General features: G+C 40.0%; 1 long non-coding RNA gene across 1 annotated transcript; it reads right to left on the bottom strand.

Annotated features, from left to right (window-relative positions):
* Positions 1 to 352: 352 nt before the first annotated feature.
* Positions 353 to 11918, bottom strand: LOC116965063. Its single transcript, XR_004409117.2, has 2 exons — positions 11005 to 11918; positions 353 to 4552 (listed from the first exon to the last, which is right to left on the bottom strand). It is a non-coding gene; the product is annotated as an uncharacterized LOC116965063 (long non-coding RNA).
* Between the last annotated feature and the right edge of the window lie 5387 nt (positions 11919 to 17305).

Here is a 17305-nt window from a genome sequence, read left to right as displayed (position 1 = left end):
AAAAGGTAATGCCAAGATGGAAAGAGGTTTAGAGTGTCTCGGAATGCATGTGTTCCAAGGGCCAGGAGAACTGGGGAGGTATCCAGTTTCTCATTTTTATCACTGTTAACAGGTACTGGCTTCTTGACAGGACAGCAGACTGGGCAGCTGAGGGGGGCTGGCCGCTGCCGCCGGCCCCCGGCGATTTCTGTGCCCGGCTGGTGGGGCGGCGGCAGGGGAGGCGCGGGGCGGGCACCCCGCTGGGCACCGGGGCGCGCCAGCTCTCCGGGAGACTTCGCGCAGCAGGGGAGAAACACACGGATTTGCTTAATCTGACTTTTTTTTTTTTTGTTCCTTTTTTTTTTTTAAAAAAAAAAAAAGTTAACAAATCTCTCTCTGCATGTTTGAACTCCCCTTGTAATTAACACCTCTTAATATCTGTGAGTTTTGTAGGTCTTTATTGACATAATATTCAAGATGTTCAAGGTGGGTAAATTGTGTATGGATGGCTAGACTGCCTACCTACCATACTTTCAGGTTCCCTTACATTTTGTAAGGTACCTGAATTTTCTTTCCTTGATATGGTCCAGCCTATCTCTAATTTTTTTATTGTGATTATTTTTGCTCACAAACAAGTGTCTAATTAGGTCTGCAACAGCCCTAGTATGAGTACATAAAGTTTAGCATTTTAAATATCTTTCTTTACTGCAAGTTTAAATAGTTGTACAGATAGTTTATAAGCACAATATTTTAAGAAAAATAAGTGGCTGGTCTACTGGGCAGCCTTTGTGCCACTTCAGTGCTAGAAAGTTAAAAACAAAAAAAAAAAAAAAAACTTTTGTGGTTTACTACTATTTCTGTGGAATAATTATAAAGTCTTGACCTTTTTAAAATCAACCTCATTTGGATGCATCTGAACCAGCAGAGCTGTGTTATATTTTCTATCTTTGCTAGAACTTCTACAAAGGAGGATGAATATTTCTTCAAAAGTGGTTATAGTTACCAACGCATTGGATACTCATAAAAAGCAACTTACTTAGCCTCCTGCCCCCTTTATGGAACAGCAAATCTTTTGACTTAACATCTGTTACTACGCTATATTTGTATTTGAAAGTTCCAAGTAACCTTGTAATAAAAATCAAGTACTAAGGCATTTTACTGTCAAGAGTACTGAATTTTTCCATAGGTGTTGTAGACAATGGCAGTTTCATTCAGATAGTCGATACAGGCAACTTGAGGCCATCGAATACTTTAAGAAGTGTAAAAATGGTAATTTAGCCATCATTGTCTTCCATTTGGTGATACGACAGAATTCAGTAAATAAACCACTAATGCCATGCTCTTTTTTTTTGTTTCTTTGGGTACAGTTGATATTACCTCTATAACATGTGCCAGAAAATACATTAGAAAATATGGTAGAAAAAGAAAATGTAGAAGTTGACTTTTAAGCTGCTTTTTAATCACAACCTTCTTGTTGAATTTACGTTGAACAAGTGCTGACATACACGGTAAATTACAGGTGACAGTAATCCCTTTCTTACACAGGTGTGTTTCTTGCTCGTGTATCTTTTCAGGTACTGAAAGACTAGGTACAATACAATTAGTAGAAAAGAGGTTTAACACATTAAAGAGCTAATGAAATAGTTTATTTTTTACATTGTGTCTTACAAAGTAAAGGTAAGGAGACCTGAGAGGACCTACTTTCACCAATAAAATACACCTCTGCCAAGATGAATTGGTCTCTAGCTCTGTGTGATGATTTTGCTACAGAAAGCAATAGTAACAGATACGACGTTGCCTCCGAGTATTTTCATCGGTCTGGAAATGTTGGGGGGAGGAAAGAAGACCCATTTCTTTCATGCTACTATGATAGTGAAAAACAAGTTGTTAGAGATCTATGAAATACGTTATGATATTCTGGGTTTTAGGATCAACTTTTGTTTATATACTGTAATTTAAATAAATTGCATTTACATGCCTAGTTTCTGTAATATTTGTGTATACAATACCAAAATCTTACAAGATGTAAATTGTGTATAACTGCACAGACTCCTTTCCCTAGGTGTCTGAGAACATTTTAAGTTGAATTCATATATTATAAAATGACTAGATGTGACTGTTGATTTACAGAATTTACATATCACAAAAGGTAATTATTTGTGGTACTTAAGTTAATAAAAATAGTGATTTTTTTTTTTTTCCTCAGTTCTTAAAAAGCATTACCCAGTTGATCTGGCGATGATTATGTGTATGAGCCACAAATATTGATAATTTTTCCATTACGTTTTTTCTTTTCTTTTCTAGATATTAATATGTTTCTCGCTATAGTTTGTGTAACAACTTGTGTTCACGTTATCTATGTTGCTGTAATTTTTGTGCTTTAATTCCTCTTATTTCAACTGATTAAAAAATCAAGCTCCTGTAACTTGCACTTTTCCCCAATCCTTAATACTCTTGTATGGCAACCAAAATTACTGTAAGAAATAAATATAATATTGCACTAAGGTTGTGGTTCTGATTGCAAACAGAGAACACTGTCTGAATTTTTATTACAAAAAAAAAAAAAAGTTGCCAAAAAAACTTGCAATCTGATGTTACTGAAGGCGCATAAAATGCTTTAACAAAATGTAGATAGAATTAAGGCATAATAATTGATTTATTGTTGGGAAAACCATTTCCTTTTTATTTCTTCTTTTTGGTTAAAGCATTCTTTATGCCAAACATTAGTTCATTTACTGAATTCCAGATTCATGTTTGAAATTTGAGAAGTAAAATTTTTCAGCAAGAGGTAGGAAAATACGTATCTATTTGCCTTAAGGTGGATTTGAATTAATCACTGAACTGTTTTTTTTCTTGGCTGAGCGTGTGTGTGGGAATGCATGCTCTTATCTTAGTACTTCTGCTCGCATAAGGCACTCGATCCTGGATCTGTTCTGCAATTTAATAAAGCACTGAAAAGTTTGGGGGGGAGATGGAGCTTTGTAGGGCAGAGCAGCTTTACAAAGGAGAAAAAGAAACAGTGCTCCTTATCAGACTTTGTGCATCTTGTGACTAAAATATGTACCAGCAGGGTATATTTGTACTGTGAATAAACAAAGCTTAAAATGGAAAAAAATAAGGAAACAATTCACATTTCTTTTGGCTTAATCTAAAAATTTGTTTTTCTATCTTTAAATGGTGGTGCAATGAAGAATATTTTTTATTTTTATTTTCTAAGATATTGGAATAAATGCCTAGAACTGTTGCCATTTGGTTTCATATGTTCCTTAACTATTATTCTCTTCTCAGATGTCGTTCTAGTTCATCATTTTTGTACTTACCTATTATTTCTCTCATGTTTTTCCAACAACAATTACTTGGCAGCTTTGTTTTGTTGAAAAAGATAGAAGAGAAAACAGCTTTTTTTTTATTTCAGGTATTGTGGCAATCCAGTGATTAACATCTCTAGCTAAATAAAGACAGGTATTTACAGTGCAAAAACCAAGAATGCTTTGCAATTGTCAATGCATAGTTGGTCGAAGAAATGAGAAGATTTGATCTTTGCTGTTGTAGTGTACATTGTACCAATGTGTTGTGTTTTGTTTTGTCCTTGGTTTTCTGTATTTTTCTGTATTTTTTCTGCATTTCGTGGTCTTTCATTCCTCTTGTCCAAAACCATGAAAAAAAGTCAGTAGCTATGACGGGCCATTCAATATAGCACGATTGTAACAATATTTCAGAATACGTGGTTTAAAAAAAAAAAATGTACGTGCCTTATAATTTTCAACCTGGATCAACTACACTGTATTTAACATAAAGAGCTTTATCGTCAAGGTATTATAGTACCTGACAAAAAGAGGTTGTAGTGCTGTTTTTTGAAGTGAGAAGTCCATGTCGCTGCATTAGGAAAAATGGTTAGTAAAACTGAAATTATTTACATCTTATTTCAAAACATTTTCAGCATTATGAAACTGATTTGAAGTCCTCTATTCAAATCAAGTAAATGAGGGGGAAAAAAGTGAAACGAGACTGTTATTTTGCGTTCAGTTTACTACCATAAATACTTGTTTGGTAATTCGTGTAGTTGACATGTACTGTATTTCACAGACAAGGTAACAATAATAAACCAAGTGGACTTAATGCTTTTAAGTCTGAAACAAACTGGTTCTATAACGCTGACATCTAGTGGAATTTGATGGATGTAGTCTCAGAGCAATAGAAGATCTTTTAAAATATGTATTTATTTTAAACAGTTGTCATTCTTTCTACAAGAAGTCATTTTAGCAAATTTTTTATTATTGTAAGTTGGCCTGAATATTTAAGTCATAAAAAAAAAGGCTAACTGTATAATTACACAAATTATACACTGAATGAGAAATCTTTAAAGCACTGTAATGTGTTTTCTAATTTATACGTGGTTATGTTTTATCAATTTTATGTTTTGAGTGTTAGCATCTCCATATGATCCTTCATCTGCATCAAGCATGTTTTTTAATGAGAATATAGTTTTTGTCTCCAGTGCTGCAAATCTCGGACTGTTTTGAAGAATTTCAAACATTGAAATCTGATGAACAGCAGATATTTCAGATCCAAACTGCAAAAGAGTGCAAGATATTTAGTTTAGGAATTAGTTCAGAATAGCTGGTGGGTTATTTCCCTGATGTACTTGCAGAACTGAAGTTTGGTTTCTCAAGTAAAATTTAAGTTTTTCCTCAGGACTAATGCTAGAAGGAATACGTGCACGTGTGTGTGAGTTCTTGTATGCTTTTAATGTAAAGGTTCTCAGACAGCATTAGAAATTAATGTACAAATAGGACACCAGTGTTGCATGTGCTTAAAAATGTATTGGAATAAATGTTGCAGTGTACCTTTTTGCTTTGAAAATCTGAAGAGAATACAATATACAGAAATCTCAAAATGTAATTCATGTTTTAATGGGTTATTTTCCACTGATGTTTTTGCAATATTTAATTGTCTCTAATTTCCTAGCTTCCTTACTTACTTAAAAGCAATTTAAAGCAATTTCTTGTAACTTCTGAAAAAAGGCCTTGGAAGAGCTGAAACTGAGGTTTGGGGGAGAGGAGATAAAACTCTCTGCTGCACAGCCTCTGACACCTTTGATTCATTTTCCTTAAGGATGTTGTTCTTCAAAACAAATCCAGAGGGAAGCGTTGCCTCATTACCATGATGTAAGGAATTCACAGCTCCCTAAGCAGGCCCTCAGTTGTCCAGAATGAATTTTGAGCCCGGCCAAGTGTGGTACTTCCTACCTGCCCCCTTCAAAACATTTAGTGAGGGTTTGGATTTAAAGTCAAACAACAAAACTACATTTTGTTCTGACCTAGTTGGTGCATCTTGAGGTCTCATCGAAGCTGGTATCAGACCTTTTAGGCTGTGCAGTGGGGAAGTCAAGGTGAGAGCTCTGAGTCTCTCATTAAAGTAGGACAGATAGAAAGGCAGCTGAGACAGAACCTGAAGTGTCAGTTACTGATTAGTCCACATGCAGTGTTGAAAAAATGAACAAAAATAACTTCTTTTATATCTGGACACAGTCAAATTTGAGCTCTGTGTCTAATTGTGCAAAAAAATACAATTGTGATTAGAAATTTATTTTTTACTTCAAGCCATGCTGGATTCCTTGTTCTCCATTTGCTCTAGCTGTCTCAGCAATTTTCTTTCTTTACAAAGCAATGGATGTTAGTTTTAAGGTGTGCAGTATTCTGTAGGGCTTTTTAATTCACCTGTGAGATTTTACTGTGACCCAGTAACAGATTACATGCTGTACATTTTTACTGGAGGTTATTTGGAATCTCTAATAATGCTATTTTTCCACATTAGAGATCTGAAACAAGAGTAGTTGACTTCCAGAAGATACTTTGCAATTTTTAGAAAATGAATTATCTTTCAGAGAAAAATTCTTCACGTGCTATGTGTATTCAAGGCAGATCATTCACACCTCTTGCCTTTCAGTCTATCATTCCTGCACGTGTCCTCACTCAGATGGGTGTTCTCATTCCACCTTGGTAGTGCTAGGCAAGCTTCAACCCTTTAAAGAAGGGTCACTAATACCAGACTTAGTACTGTGTGTATTATTGACTGTTTGTACTGATGACAAGGCTGGTTTATTTGTAGGGAAGATCAATATTGCATTTTATACACTTGAAAGATCAGTGCAATGGAAACAGGGAAGATTTGCTTGTACAAAATGCACCTAGCAGAAAATCTCACCACGAGGCACTAAGCTGTTGGAGGTGACAGAAAGCAAGAGAAAATTTTGTCTTGATGAAGCCATGCACAATGCATAGCCATGAAAAAGGCAAGGCATTTTCAAGAAGAAATAAGGACCTATTAATGTGAGTGGGCTGAAGGGCGTTCGCAGGAGCTCATCTGCAACGGGTACAATCAGGATAGGTGTGGGAAACAGCTGCGAGCGAGATGCTGTGAGTGGGGGCTTACAGCAGGTTTTAAAGTGACTCGGTCTATTTAACCAAGCAAATAGAAGGCTGAAAGGAGCTGTCTGCTTTTCCCACTCACATGAGTGGGTGAACAGCCAGAAGAGGGATTTTAACTAAAAGGAATGTCGGCGCTAGAAGAACATGTTACCAGTTGGCAATGAATAAATTCAAATTGAAAACTGGGAGAAAGTCCTAGCTGTGAGAAGAGTGGGGCTGCAGTGTAGTCTCCTACAAGGAGTAGCGTGGGAATTCACAACCCCAGGCACTGAAAGTTCATAAATTGAGGAGAATTCCTGTGTTTGTTTCTTACAGCATGCAGTTTACGCCAGGGCACCTTCTGTGCAAATTGTTCTGCTGAAGCCACGGGCTGGGCTGGGAAAAAGAGGCTGGTGGGAGCCCAGCCTACCCTGGGGATAAGCCCCCATGGTTGGGAAGACGGATGGAAGCTCCAGGCCAGCGTTTGCCCACCAGATTGAGGCACTGGGGGTGTGTGACAAGGGGTGGCACTGTCCCCGTGAAGCCCTGAGTTTGTAGGAGAGGCTGCAAAGGTTCACAGGATGAGGCTCATCCATCAGAGAGCAGGGCGGGATGCGAGGGATTGGCAGCTGGGAAGCCCAGCTCTCACAGGTCACTACAGCTGCTGCAGAAAGTGGTTATGTATTTTACATTAAAAAATAATAATTAGATTAATACAGAAGCACTAGATGAAGCACTGGAGCAGAGAAACAAAGCCTAAGAGGTGAAAACCTAATGGTAGGCTGCAGCATTAATACATTTCAGGGGAGAGGGGCTGTGTACTGGCAACAGTTTGTTCAGGAAAGATAAAATCCTGCCACCTCTGCATGGCAGAGCATCCTCTTGTTAGCATAAAAGTGTTTGAGCTGCTGCTCATTAGGGATTAAATTCAAGATTATGTAAGCCAGGGACTAAGCATCTAGCCCTGATGTTGCTGTTGGTAAGTGCTGTACCAGTTACTCCTCACCTTCACTTTTTGTGTGTTTTCATGGGTTGTTTTGTTCTTTTATTAAAAAAATAAATAAAATTACTAAAGACATTGTCTTGAGCTTGGCATCACTCACAGCCTGTCCCCTGCAGCTGGGAGTTTTTATGTGTATTATATCACAGCTGACATCATATCCTAGATCTCTATAAAAAAAAGCCAGGAAAGCAAACACCAGGTTTTATATTACCCAAATTAAAGTGAAACAAATTTAAGTTATTGACAGATTTTGTTAGGCAGCTCTGTGGCCGTGCCGCCGTTCTCGCACGTCCCGCTGTGACAGAGTGAGGCACTATCGGGACGGAGTGAGGGTGCAGTAACCCCCTCACCCAGGGGAGGGGAGGGGACCCCCGGGAGGCGCATCGGGGTGCATGGCCACAGCTGCACCCAGGTGGATGATGCACAGTGCTGCTGCCGCTGTTGTGCTAAAGCACCCGAGCGAGCCAGCCTCCCTGCACGCTGTATTTCACCGTAGGTGGAAGGTACTGACATTCAAAGCGATGGGCTGGCATCTGGTGAGGCCTGACCCACCTCAAATTCCTTTAGAAGCATCCTGCTAACAAGAACACAAATGATGGCAAACAAAGGCACCTTGCCACCAGTCAGAGGCATTTCAGCCTCCCCCAGTTCACTGACGGGTTGTTGTCTGGGCATGGGGCTTCTGAAAGAGAAGGACCAGGAGGTGAGATGGTTTTCACCTCTGTGTTGGGAAGAGCTGGGGTCAGAGCTCAGGGGCTGGAAGTCTCATTCCCTTCCTCACACTGTTTAAAGGTAAAGATTTTAAATTTCAGCCTATTTTGCTTTAATATTGTTGCTTGTTTTTTTTTTTTTTTCTCTTCCTCCAAGCTGTCTGGTGCTAGGTCATGTCATCCCCCTTTCTCCTTCACCAGAGAATAGAAGTTATCAGGGCAAATACTAGGGTTGGGTTTTTAGTTCAGTTGGTATGCAAGGTTAGCATAAAACTTGTAGAAATTTCTATAAGGCCCGAAAGCTTAATTTTTAGCAAAGCACATTAATTTTCATATTTTTTTCAACCATTAAATAACAGATGAAGGAATCTGTCTAACCAGAGGATGCTCCATCAGATGGGAAATACCCTGCCTATTTAACCACAATAACAAATCTTACGAAGAATGGCTTTCAGAGATTTGAAATGCAAAAAACAATAAAGGGTTACCCTAAAGAGAAGAGGAATTAGCTATTAATAACATCAATGTTGCCGTCCAGTTGGATTATGACAGTATTTTATTATATTTGCTCACTTACAGTACTGAGAGCACAAGTTTTATCTAATTATTTGAGATTCTTGGGTTTATTGTGGGTTTTATCCCTGAACTGTAAAGGGAGGCTCGCAGAAAACCTCCCACAAAAATAAAACCAACTCATTCTGGGTTGTTTGGGGGTTAAATCTAAGAACTGTTGAACATTTGGGGTTGTAACACTGCCTTATGCAGAGCAAAGAGGAAAACCAGCCCCGTTAGTAGTCTCAGTGCTCCTTGAGATCCTCTACTGGTAAATTTGGGTTGAGAAGAACTGGCAGGACGTTGCACGATGGAGAAGAGGCAAGTGCTGGCTTGCTTGGTAACATTTTTCTACAGTGCAGTAAGAGTGATGGTGCATCAAGACTATCCAGAGATCTAAGTAACATTTTCAGAAGCACCTGAATGCGTTTGTCACCTAGGCCAGGATTTACAGGGGAAGTCAGGCAAGCAAAGATGTAGGCAGGTAGCTGACAGTTGCTTACATTAATGAAAAGTGGAAGCCCTCAAAAAGGAAAACCATCCTGTCATTAGCTGGTCAGCTATCACTAGTCTTTTTTCACTCAGAACAGTTTCTTTTTTTTGACTAATCTCTTGTTCTTCTTGGATAGATGATATTCCTTATTTTTCTTCTAGTGCTTTCTACTTCAAATTAAATATTTTTCCATGATTGCTTCCCACCAAAACTTAAAAAACAAACACATTTGATCTGCCTAAGTGAAATATTCTGGGCACAAATCAAAACCATTTCATATTCAGGAAAAGTAATACGTATTCTAGGTGGTAAAACACAGTGGAATGGTACTACTAGCAGATGATCTGTTTTTTTTTTTTGTTTTTTTTTTTTTTTTAAATGAAACAAACAACATCCATAGAGTTCCATGTATTAGCTAATGTCAATGATACACATAAGTGACTGGAGAACTCTCCTGAGCCCCGCCGGGTGAGTCGTTCCACGGCTACAGAGCTAAAGCCCGAGCACACAGTCCTTCCTCCTGCTCCTCTGCTTAACACTTATGGGGGAAACAGGAGAACTGCTCTAAGGAGCAGGAGGGAAAAATGGCAAGTGTGTAGAGGTAGATGCTACACACAGTATATGTTGTGTAGAGTGATGGCTCAAATTGCTGTCTAGACCGGGAGTGTTGGAGCTGTAGCCAAGCTTTGTTAGGTGTAAACCCCTACTGCTGCTTTTTTTCATGGGTGCATGTACATTGCTGAAATCCTGACTTCAATTACAATTTGTCTTTTTAAATTACTACCTAGGCTAGTAGGTACTGCCCCAACCTATATTTTGGAGATCTTAATTTAGTAAGGGTTGGATATTTGTACTGTCATATACACCTACCTATTAAAATCAGAGACAAATGTGAGCACAACAGTGTCTATGCAATAGGGCTAATAAAGGACAGGATTTAATCAACTATTTCTAATATGTTTAGAGTCCTTCAATATAAATAGCATTTTCATTATAATATGGATACTTACAACTTCAATGTAAGAACATTTGACTTCGGAGCTGTTTGTAGTTTTCAACTAGAAAAGCCAAAGGCCAAAACTAACATCTAAGTTTTACTGAAGGAGAAGGTTATTCAAGTGCAAATTAGCAGCAATGCAGTTTTAGAAGCAGTACACTCAGGTAGAACAAGCTCACTGGAGAATTCTTCCAGATTGCAATGGAAATAACATGCAATATTTAGTAGAGAAATATTGTTATAAACTTGGAATACTCCCAGACTGTATTTGAGTTCTTATATTGCTACATTAAGAAAGATTTTGATTGGCTTTGTTGACCACATTAAAGTTTCTTGCACTGTTGTGCAAATACAAGGGAGCCAGAGCCCCAAGAGGCTTAGTTAATTAGGATTTTTCTTAGCTGGCATAAATAGATGAATTCAGGGTAAGATGATATATGCAGTAGTTTATATTTTACCAGAAATGGTAATAGCACTCTGTGTGCCTGGGAATAATAATTGATCCTGAACTTCAGCATAAAGCTACTAACACTTATTAGGCTGGGATGTGTGTAGGTCAGTGTCCAGGGCTGTTGGACACAGATAAACACGTATGTTAACTAATAGCAATATTAATAAATGTAAGAAGTAGTACAAATTTAAATGAGCACATAATTATCTAGTACTATATGGGTTAAATGAACATATGCTGCTGAAGAAAATTAGTAAGCAGGTGAGCTAGGGCATGGAACAGCATGCTTAAGGAGAAGCTGGCCAACAGACCTGAGAAATGTTGCCTGGGGACAGAACTACTCTCTCCTGCTCTCTCAGTAGGGCAGGCAAGGGAATATTCGCTGATCTTGCAATATAAAAGTGCTTACCTTTGTTTTAGTAAGAGAAGGTTACTTGGCTCTTCTTGGTTTCTGCCATGAAATATGGGAGCTCCAGTAATTGTTGTTGAGAGGATGAATCTACCCATGAAACAAAGGGCTGCTCCTTGGCTCTGGCCCTGCTCTGGGTCTGGCAGTTAGCAGCTCCCTTTCTTCCAAAGCTTCAGCAAATGTCAATTCCTGTCCAAGATTCAACAAAACACCTGACAGAATTGTAAGAATGTCTTTGTACTTCTGCTGACCTACCTGGTGTTTAGTTTGTCATATGTTTTGTCTTTCAAAGAAAGCCCAATAATTACTGGTGCTAGGAATGTGCATTGTAGGCTTTATTCCAGAAAACAGAGACCTTTTAATTTAAGATCTTTTACATTAAATGCCAGTCTGTGGACCATCCTTAAAGTCAACATGACATCATTTGTCATAGATCACTGTGGATCTCAATATGATCCAAAATATTCTCTGAGACATCAACTACAAGGTTGGCCAAAAGCATTCATGAAAAATCAAATTGAATAGTCACAGGTAGAACTGGCTTGCCTGACTTTTCTCTCACAGTGATATTACCCAGCAATGGTCCACCCATCCTAAAACAGGGACGCTGCTAGCTGTTACAGTGCTACCCAGGGACTCTGCCCCCTGCTAGCTGCCAGCACTGTTGGTCTAAATCATATTTGCATTGTGGTCTTACCTTGCCAAGGAAGGACACTGCAGCACAGGCACGGCCAGGAGCTCCCAGAAAGGACGGCAATGATTCAGCACAGCACATGCTGGGCAAACAACGCTCAAGTGTAATACCACTCTCAATATCACTCTCCTTTATTTTACCAAAAGTAGGAGATGTGAAATCAGAAACTACAGCTACTGTGAGAGGAAACTGGCATGCGGAGGGATGCACAGAGGACTGTGTTTATCAACTGGAGCTTTCTTCTGATCACAGTGTGAAAACTGGGAGGACAACTGGCAAGAGAAATGCAGTTTAAAGCAGTCACCCAAACAGCTGTAAGAGCATCTGCGTTTACCATGAGCATTTTCAACACAAAAATGCCCTGTGTGAGCAGATATAACTAAGCATCCAGAGAAGCCCGATGACTTAAAGAAGGAAACGGATCAAACAAATTATTAAATGTTGTGCTTTAAGTGCCCAGGCACAGCAGCAATGCCAGGAGGTGAGATGGTAACTCCCTGATAGCAAAGGAGAGCCAGAGCTGACCATCCGGACATGGCTTGCAGGTACGGCACACGTAGCACCCGTGGCAGCAGCCAGATGGTGGGGAAAGGGAGGAGGCAGTGAATAGCAGGGTGGTGTTGTGCACACCCTCACTGGCAAAAAATATCACCTCAAAGGACATCAGGCGCATGGCACCAGGCAGCAGGGATGATGAAAAGATAACGGCAAGTTTGTGCTAAGGCAAACAAAATGGATTTTGATGCAATTTAGGTTGTCTCTTACACTGTTGCACCCAAGCAAAATTTTATGCACAGTCCAAGAGCTATACTGTTTTCCAAGCTGAACAATCTGAAGGCTGCTAGCACGAGAAACCATGCTGTGACTGTAGGAGCAAATACTACTGCCTGTACTCTCATAAGGCAAGGAAGCATTGCCACAAGTTATGAAACACAGCCTGCATGGAGGACGGCACGGTCCTGCTCGTCACAGCACAGTAGCTCTGATGCCACTGAGTAAGCCAGCAGCTGTGGAGTAGTTTGTTCATGCAGTATTCCTGCTCAACTCGAACACTATCAATTACTCTATAGGGCTATAAAACTACCATGGACTCCTTTTAGGTTAGAGTCATCCTGTGAGGATAAGATTTTGAGCATTAATTCACCAAATGACATAACTTTCAAAATTTCTCAAACAGAGGAATGATGCGGGCGCAGCGTGGATGCTGGCGTCATACTTGCTCCTGCCCCAGTGCCTCCAGTGTGAGCTCCTACGTTTGACTGCTTCCTGGCCTGGTCTTTAATCACAGATGCTATTGAAGCAAAATATTTCTTTATTCAGTTGAAAAGTTCTAATAATTTTTCAAAGTCAGCTTTACTAGGCTCGAAACAGCGAAGAAAATTGCTATTAATAAAAACTATAAAGCTCTTTACCTGACATTTTCACAACTAGTCTGAGCAAAGGTATTATTGTTTAGCCTCTTTGGCCTCATTGCCAAAATGGGCAAGAAAGCAAACTGCATTCCTCTAAAGCTTTTGTAGGCATAGGCCTTACAAACCTTTTAAAAGAAAATAAGTAAGATTCCCAGCTCCTGACTTGGCATTAGCCTGAAGTTTATTCTTCACTTAGGAGTCTTCCTCTTGCAGTGAAGCCTGCCATCCAGACAATTTGTTAACCTCGTTTAGCTTTTAATTTTCAGTGTCTCTGACATCTTGTAATTTGCAGTACTCTGCACTGCTTCAAACACTTAGAACCCAGTATCTGGAATTCAATACTGAAAATGTTGACCTGCGAAGCCATGTGAGGCCAACTCTGAGGATCACCTTTTTTTTTACGGTGGGAATTTCACTGGAAGTTTAGGGTCAGCCAAAAAGGGTGTAGCCATCCCCTGGGCTTTGAGCTGAGCAGTAAGCACAGTTTGGAGGAGGACAAGGACACCAAATGCCACGCTTTGGCTCTTCAATTGTGATTTGGCCATCCCCCTTTGCTTGCAGGAAGAGAGGAGGTGAAGGCAGCTAAGTGCACAGCTGTGCCATCTTCTGCTTTTTGGAGCCTTTATGGAGCAGATCAGCACCATGCATCATCTGAAGGCTAACAAACCTGGTATTTTTAATTCTGAAGTGCCAGTGTCCCTTTTTAGGCAAGCGTATCCGTAGATGGCTGCCGTGTGAACAGCCAGCTTGGATGCAAGACGTAACCATTAGCTCCCGCTCCCCGCGGGCAGAGCCCCCGCTTCTCATTTTCAGTGGGCTTAGCTAATGGAAACAGCTGAAACAGCTAGATTTTTTTTTTCTTGGCTAATTAAACAACAGTAATTGTTAAATTAATCTTGCCTGACTCTGGTTTTGTGGTAAGCTGTACTAGACCACCATGCACCTCTCTTTAATACTCCCTTGCTGCCTGCAAGGCACTTTTCAGGCAGGTGAAGATGCATCACCCCTTTTCTGTCCGAGTTTCCCAGATTCTGGGATAAATACGTCAAGTAAAGCTATTTTGATCAATTCTAATTCCCTTTTTGGAATCCATCCAAGGCAGTATTTTGTACACTTAGCGTTGCACAGTCAAGATCGATTTTTGTTCTTTTCCTCTTTCCATGGACTAATATATCAATTTCCCTTTTGCCAACTAACTTTATAGCAGCGTCTGTAAATCACAGCAGAAGCAGCGTGCTCAACGTGAGGAGAATATGAGGAAGCTTCTTCAAATTTAGGAAAAACTAAACATGGTGTCTTTAGCATCCTGTTGATACTTAGATATGGACAAGCATGAAATTTCACGCCTACATCATTGCAGCCTAAATCCTGAAGACTCTGCATCCCTGTATAATGTAGAAAGCCTGCAGCAAGGCAAATACTAACTACATGAAATGGCAGCAGTTCTTGAACTTCATAGCATAAGGAATCAACTTGCTGGTTGGGTATTAAACATCCGTGGGTTGCGTTTTGAAAGCTCTTATTATAGGCTGAAGTCTCTTGGAAAATCATAGGTGGCTTTAAGTCTGCATTTGCAAAAGCATTCATCTAAAAGTAGGTTCTTCAGATAAATATCCTTGGTAACGAGCATTTACTCGATAGAAAAGGGACTTAAAAACTAGAATATGCTGAGATGATTGTGACTGGTGGCCTTCCAGGTTCAGAAAAAACTGCAGAGGACACACAGGCCACATGCAATATCATATTTTTACTGGTATGCATTTTATCTAAACCAAACCACCCCTACAGAGGAACTTCCCTGTGCTTCATTTTGTAATTACCCTGCCTCCTGCTTCCCTTCCTTAGCTAAAAGTCAAAAAAAATGTTACGTTGATTCTTGCTATTGAAAATGTAGTCAAAATTAACAAGTTGGTAATGGCCCATTGCACATAAAAACCTAGCAAAATAGTTGACAGCTTCAATGCTTTATATAAAATAAATCGGATGCAGGCACATTCTTCACCATCCTCTTAAGCCTTCCATCTGCGCAGACTAAAAATAAAGCAGCAGCTTAAGGAGAGGTTTGATAAAATGCATCTGAGAAATGCACCGGTAAAGCTCTGCCAGGCTCTTAAAAGGACTTTGAGATGCTAACCCTGTGCGCTGCAGAGAGGCCCTTCCTCATTCTCACTATTCAGCCAGCTTCTACACAACCTGCTCCAGGGGTAGGGTAACTCCATGGTGATGTCGCCTTAGCCCAGAGCTCTTTCTCCATGAGAACAAATTTGCTGCAAACTGGCAGGAAAGGCAGATCTATTTCAATTTATTCAGTGAGTAAAAGGAAGGCAATTAGCTACCTACAATTAACATGAGAAGATCCTCAGGCACAAAGTGGGACTAGCGTACATATGTAGGGAAATACCATCAGTTTGCATGACATGAAACTTTCCATCCACTCTCTACAGCCACTAGTGCCCTGCAGTGGGGGATTTCATGCAGATGCAGTTTCTGCCACACTAATGAGGGGATGCAAGACTGTCAAGGGTATCTCACGTCTCTGAGTATTTTTCTACCTCTCACCTAACCACTTTTCAAACTATGTCCTTCTCTCATTATTGTCGCTAGCAATTATTACAGAAATAGGCAAATGAAATATAAAATACTGTTCTTACTATGGGCTTAATTAAAATTAATTTAGAAGAATGACACTCAGAAGTGTAAAATCAATTTAGACAGTGAATAAAATCAGTGCTGCTGCTGCTGCCTTCCGTCAGCTGAAGCTCCAGCACACTTTGGAGTGACAACAGGATTGCATTAAGAAGCAACATGATGAATTCAAGGTGCCAGGAAAGTAAATGTCTCACCCAAAGTCAGAGAGTGAATCAGTGAGACATCCATTAACAGAGATTAATGGGCTTGCTCGCTGCTTGCATTAGTTACCCATGAGGAGGGCTGAGCCAGCCCTTCTGGTGGTAAATGCAGAGGTTGGGGTGGCTTTTTTCAGCAGCAAGTTTTAGGTAACTTGAGTAATTACTGCTGATGAATGAGTGATCTTAAAACTTCAAGACTGGACTACATCTAATCTCATAGTAGCCGTAGTACAGTCATAACACTGCTACCTAAATGTACTTGGCAAGATACTAAATCTAGTACAGAACATCTTGCCACACTGATAGGGAGATTAGTAGTTTAGAGATGAAACTTTCTCCATTAGGTGAGGCAATCCAGGAATAAGCTCCCAAGATTTAATACCCACAATATTGCTCATAGCGGTCACTAGTTTGTTCTTCCAGTAATTCAGCTCCTCCCCATCTTACTCTCTGACAAGGAGATGAACACAGGATTGCAGTATTTCCCCTACGATGCTGTTTATGAAGATTAACCACAGCAAGTTCACACATAGGCCACACACCAGCCCCCTCAAATCTGCTTTTAGCAGCGTAAAGATTTAGTAACCCCACCCTCCACCCCTCCTAGAGCAGAAAGCCTACCTGTACGTGCATGTTCTCTTCTGAAGTCCCGTGTTTTTTAAGTTATCTGCTAAAGCAACGGCTCTCACTCACTGTATTTTAGGACGTGTGGCAGTGAGCTCTGAAGCTCTGGATTTCATGTTAATATAGTAGCATTAAAGAGTGATTAGAAAAAGGGTGTTAAGATTTTCTTTCTTAGCATTTCCCACAGCGCATCGTCAAGTATTAGATTCTCAGAAAAGTTCAGGATTTGAAAGTGTAAAATACAGGCTTGCTCAGACAGCAAGGCAGGACCCCTTTCTGCAGCGGAGGCTTACAGGAGCAAAGCTTGGGATACACCTGACCTAAGGACCCCTGCCAAGGACAAGAGCAGAACAGCTTTCTAAAATTTTATTTGACCATAACCAATGGCTGTGTTTTCAAAAGCACTCCCTGTCCTGCAGCCATCAGTATTCTCAAAAGCCAAGAGCAAATCTCACCAAAACCACAGCTCACTGCTATTTTCAACAGAAGCAACAGGCACGTAAAAGACAAACCAGATCCTGATGTGAAGATGTTTTTTTTTTTTTAAAAAAAAAAGCATCTCCCCTTTAAGTTCACCCAAAGTCTAATTTTGATATATGTATTTCCACATGGGAGTAAAAGACAAAGCAAGTGGGTTTCTGAGGAAGAGAAGTATGGGGAAGGCAGCAGCAACCTAGGAGGATGTAGGTGCCCTTCACAACAGCACCGAGCATCACGCAGCA

This window comes from Tyto alba, unplaced genomic scaffold (genome assembly GCF_018691265.1).
Source record: "Tyto alba isolate M040663 unplaced genomic scaffold, T.alba_DEE_v4.0 Super-Scaffold_8, whole genome shotgun sequence".
NCBI classification, from domain to species: domain Eukaryota; kingdom Metazoa; phylum Chordata; class Aves; order Strigiformes; family Tytonidae; genus Tyto; species Tyto alba.
Note: the sequence above shows the minus strand (reverse complement) of the source record. Positions and strands in the feature narration are given on the sequence as shown.